At 37.7% G+C, this 5480-nt stretch overlaps 1 pseudogene; it reads left to right on the top strand.

Moving 5' to 3' along the window:
- The first annotated feature begins 2542 nt into the window (after positions 1-2542).
- On the top strand, positions 2543-4666 carry LOC105049367 (protein RGF1 INDUCIBLE TRANSCRIPTION FACTOR 1-like; annotated as a pseudogene).
- The last annotated feature ends 814 nt before the right edge of the window (positions 4667-5480 follow it).

Raw genomic sequence — 5480 nt, 5'->3', positions numbered from 1 at the left:
TAGAAAGTATAATTGTTTTGGTTATTTGTGTAAATTATTTAATGCATCTTAGGAAATGAATATATACAATGTGCATCTGTTTGTACCATATCTTAACATCCAGAATCATCATCTATACACGACAGCTTTGAAGAAAAATCATATAGGGCACTTTGAGCATTGAGCCAAGGCATATGTATTCATCTAGATAGCCGATACAAGCCATAAACCAAGGCAAATGAATCAATCTTTTAGATATTTCTAAGTGTTGAAGATCGCATTATAAGTCAAATAATGAGAGAGACAATGCAAGCATGTTGGATGAGCTAAATTGATAAAAAATGATTATTGATCTAACAGTTAGAGTAGAGAAATCGTGCTTATAAACATGCATAGTGGAAAGATAACTGGTGTCAATTCTCATAACCACTAAAAGCAGAGACTCAACATAGATAGCAACATTAACATGAGTAATTATTATACTTAATATAAATATGTGAAATTTGTACCTTGAAATGATCCTTCAAGAATCCAACATATTAATGCATGTTATTTTATTATAGCTTATTGTACTAGTAGTTTTCTACTTTAAAAATAGCATTAACTTAAATTTTTACTATTATAGCCTAGGCTACATCTCTGTTCTTATTCAAGTTCATCTCTTTCAAATGATGGTATAATGATGGCAAAAATTTTTGAATATCAAGGCACTAAATCTATGGCGCTTACTCTCAATTCTTTTCTTCATCCATCATCTTTTTAGCTTTTTTAATACTGGTGGCACACCCATATATATGGATCCATATTCCATCAACTAACAACTTTCTTGATGGATCGCATAGGATAAAAAGTGCAAAATGTTATCTCTTGTGATTTTTCATCAAATTTCAATGTTTTGTGCCCAATCCTTATTGCCTGTTATTTTCATCAATACTTTGTAGACTTAATATAGATAATCTTTTCTTAGAATTAAGTGCAGTAGCATTCAATAATGATAATATTCCCTTTGTTGCTAAACTAATAATGTGAAGTATAACTTTTGTGTACTTGGTTCTTCCAAGTGTTTTCATTATGTCAATATGATTTTTATTAGAAAGGTAAAGTTTGTTTTTCCAAACTTAATGTCGGTTTGCCCTCTAAGACCAAAGCATTATGGAAATGGCACACTTATAAAATATTTTCAAGTTATTATACCAAAAATTGGTCGTGAATTGCATTTGAAAAGCATATCAAATTTTGGGGCACGGTGCTTTCTTTCTTAAGTAAACAACTTGAAGGCAAAATATGATATTATGTTAAAATTTCAAATATTCATAAGATAAAAAGTTAGAAGTAGCTATGACAAACATTATAGAATCTTTTATGGTCATGCAAGATCATTGTTCAGATTTTGCCAACTTATCCTTGTAATTTTTTTTTTTTATTCATCATATCTCTTGCAAGCAAATAGTGCATTTCGATCTTAAATCGAAAACTACTATTTAACAAGCAAGATATCTAAAACTAGTATTATTTTTGGATGTAGGCTATTTTCACTATCTAGCACAAAAATTTTCTTTCCAAATTGATTGGACTATGGCAAATTATTAAAATTTATACTGGTATTTGGCTACATCAAAAAAAAGTCAACTATCATCTATTTTACACAAATCTTAGTCCACAAGTATAATGATCTCATCAAGTAATCTCCCTTCACTCTTTCCCTGTTGAAGAACAAAACCTTAGCCAATTAGTACCACAAATTACCAAGTAACATGAATTTAAGGATCACTTTTGAAGAAGTCCAATATGAAACCATCATACTTGAAAAGGAAACCTGCAAGCATAAAACCACCATACAAAGCATATCCAGGCTCACATCGTGAGATGATATGGTTCAATGTACCAGTAAATCGGGTGTTAAAATCGCCGAGGATTCGCCGATGAGATTTCTCTTCGCCGCATTATGGAGATTCCTATTTTGTAGGACCATCGGCTTTGTAATAAAAAAAAATCCACTAAATCACAATTTTTTATTAATAAAACGCCCATCAACAGTATTATTATCGCCCACTCCGTCTCTTTGTCTTTAATCACACCATCGGACGGCCCACAATCCCCTAGGCCGAATTTAATTCGCTGTCGCTCGTCGATAAAATCGCCGGCTAAGATCTTAGGCACGTTTCCGTATTTTAAGCGAACGGCCATATATACGTCTTTCCAAGGGCTCCCCCTTCCCATTTTAACTCCTCCCTCTCCCTTCTTTTTCTCTGCTCTCCTCTCTGCTTCCCCTTCTATCTCCTGTGAGCTTTCCGGCAGTCTCCGGCGGCGATTCCCTGGGTCGATTCGGTTCCAGAGGTAACACTCGATGCTGAAGAATCTCCATTTTTCCGTTTCTCGATTGGTGTTTTGTTTTGAGAGAAAGATACCATTTTTGGATTTGATCTGTTTCGGTTTCAGCTCTGGATTTCCTCGCAACTGGACGAGCTGGCGATCGAGAACCACCAGAAAATTGGCTTCGTGGGGAGCAAGCAGAAGAAAGTGATGGTAAAGTTTCGATCTTTCTGCGTTATGTTTGCTAAAGATGGGATTTTTGTGGGTGGGTTTTGATCTGGAGATGGGGGTTTGGGAGCAGGTGGGTCCGATGATTCGACTGGAGAATGAGGACGATGGTCCGCCATGGCTGAGGCCGCTTCTGAAGACGAGCTTCTTTGTTCAGTGCGAGGTTCATGCCGATTCCAACAAGAGCGAATGCAATATGTACTGCTTGGATTGCATGGGGCGAGCTCTCTGTTCTATTGCCTCGCCAGCCACAAGGACCACCATATTGTTCAGGTATTCGTTCTTATTCTTCTCATAGAAATCTTTGAAAGAAACCGAGAAAAGAGAGGATTTTGATTTATTATTATTGTTGTTGTTGTTGTTGTCGTTGTTGTTATTATTGTCTGGGGGACTTTGTTTTAGATTCGGAGGTCTTCGTACCATAACGTGATCAGGGTGTCGGAGGTATCGAAGTTTATCGACATCTCCTGCGTCCAGACGTACATTATAAACAGCGCCAAGATCGTCTTCCTCAACGAGAGGCCGCAGCCGAGGCCCGGGAAGGGGGTGACCAACACCTGCGAGATTTGCTGCCGGAGCCTCCTCGATTCCTTCCGGTTCTGCTCTCTCGGATGCAAGGTGCTTCCTTTGCCCCTTCTTTCCCTCCCTCCAATGTTCTAATTTTCATGTTTTGGTTGCCTTTGGAGTGGTCTAATGGAAGTTTTCACCCGTTTTCCTTCTGAAAAATGTCACCTTGTTCTCATATTCTTGATATTGAATCCGGTAAATATTTGAGGATTCAGGTTTCTAAGCAAGACTTCTTGCTCTGCAGATCTTTTTTTTTTTTTTTTTTCATAGTTTTTTGGGGAGAAAATCATTGTTTTATAGTTTAACCTCTTTAAAGTGAACTTTTTTTGGAAAAAATGTTCTTTGAAGCGATTATGCAATGCTCACTTTGATTGTTTATGCTTAAAATTGCCAACTTTTTTCTCAAAAAGGCAGCGTTTTTCCTAGCTTTTGCTTCTTTTTTTTTTAATAGATGCAATAGATTTTTTATTTGGGGAGAGATGAATTCGCTGTGTTGTTATTGGGCATTATTCTGAAAGATTTCAGATTTCTGTGAGCAAGATTCCTTGCTCCAAAGGACCCTTTTTTTAACAGTTTTTTTTATCAAAGTGAAGCGTTTAATTAAAAAGAAAAAAAAATTCTTTGAAGCAATTTGGTAACGGCCGCTTTGTTTTTTTTTAATACTCTAAGTATGTTTCTAAATTTTGGACTTTATTAATAGATGGATGAGATGAATTCCTTAATTGGAGAGAGATGAAGCCCTTCTTTCAAGTTCTTAAGCATTATTCTGAAAGATTTCAGGTTTCTAAGAAAGACCTGTTTCTCGGTTTTAGTGTTAATTGGTTATACTTTATAGTCTTCCACTCAAATTAGAGTGCAAAAAAGTGATCTTTGAGGCAATCACGCAAAGCCCATCTGGGTTTCTTCCTTTTTCCCTCTGTTTCGAAGCAAAACTTTTCACCTACTTTTGCTTCCTCTCTCACCACCTGTTCTGTTCTCAGTGTGACCCAGAAAAAAAACTCAGCTCTTCTCCTCTCTTTCTCAGCTTGGAGGCATGAAGAGAGACCCAGAGCTGACCTTCACCCTGCGCCCCAAACCGAGCCGGGAATTTCTCCATGGATCGGAATCAGACGAGTCGCCGACCCCCCGGAAGCTCCGGAGGACGTCGGCGTTCGGCCGAGCCATCGAAGTCCCGGCGAACCCATCGGATGATGAGGCCGGCAATGCCACCAGCGGCATTTCTCCGGGGACCCCTCCTATCATCAGCTACCGGACGTCCAGAAGAAAGGGTATTCCCCATCGAGCTCCATTCTAAAGATCAAATGTAAATTCCCAGGAGAAGAAAAGAGGTAGGAGAATCTGAGAAATGGTGCAATAGTTATAAGGTCTAAAGAAGTTTCCAACGTTTGTACAAAGTAAAAAGGTCTGGATACACTGAATAAATGTGGAAAGATACCCTCCATGTATGGTAAAGGGAATGGAGAAAGAAGAATAGACACATAGGAAGTGGAAAAGAAAGAAAGGAAATCCTAGCATCTCTCTTTTTTTTTTTTTGGTTGTAAATATAGTTAGAATGGAGTGCATCCTCTATTACTCTCTCCCTCTCTTCCCTAAGCTTTGATGCATGTGGTGTCTTGGCTTTCCTATGCTTTTATTTTCTTCCCTTGCTTTGTATATTCTTTTATTATTATTATTATTATTATTAGCCTTAGCAGTAGATCTTTTGTATATATAGGTGGGTTGTGTAAATGGAAATCCTTTGAGATACTCTTAATCTGATCTCTTCATATATATATAGTTTGTAATTGTATATATACTATTTTACCATGTCCTCCATATCTGCATTAATGTAGGATATTACTCCTGATTCACGAGTCTCATGCATCCACCTGTTGCTTTTTTTTTTTCAAAAAAAAAAAAAAGGGGAACCACTCTTGATGGAATGAAAAAAAGATGTCATTATTGATGGTTCATTGGACAAATTGGTGCCTCACGGTGCGAATTAATTAAGCGTGCACCGAACAGTGGAGCCATCCCACCATGGCCACCAAAATAGGTGGTCAGCCGGATTGGCTCCGGTGAATGCAAATGCTGTTATGTGGTTGGTTTGATGGCTTATTATAAAATGTCTGACCATTATAAATTATTTGCAGCTTGGTGGTGACTATAATCCTATGTTTGCATGCTTAGAAATCTATGACCTGAAAGCTAACCTCATGTTGTACTATATCAACAACCTTGTGAGCCTAAATGTCAAAGCAAGAAGACAACTTACATGTCATGTTTGATGCAATGCATTCATTGTGACATGGCTGTGGATCGCGCGAATCCTTCATTAGGTCACCCACTGCACAGCTCTCAAAGCACCCTAAACTTTACCATTCATTGGCCTGCACAAATCTTGAAATGACTTG

Source organism: Elaeis guineensis, chromosome 8 (genome assembly GCF_000442705.2).
Source record: "Elaeis guineensis isolate ETL-2024a chromosome 8, EG11, whole genome shotgun sequence".
NCBI lineage: Eukaryota > Viridiplantae > Streptophyta > Magnoliopsida > Arecales > Arecaceae > Elaeis > Elaeis guineensis.
Note: the sequence above shows the minus strand (reverse complement) of the source record. Positions and strands in the feature narration are given on the sequence as shown.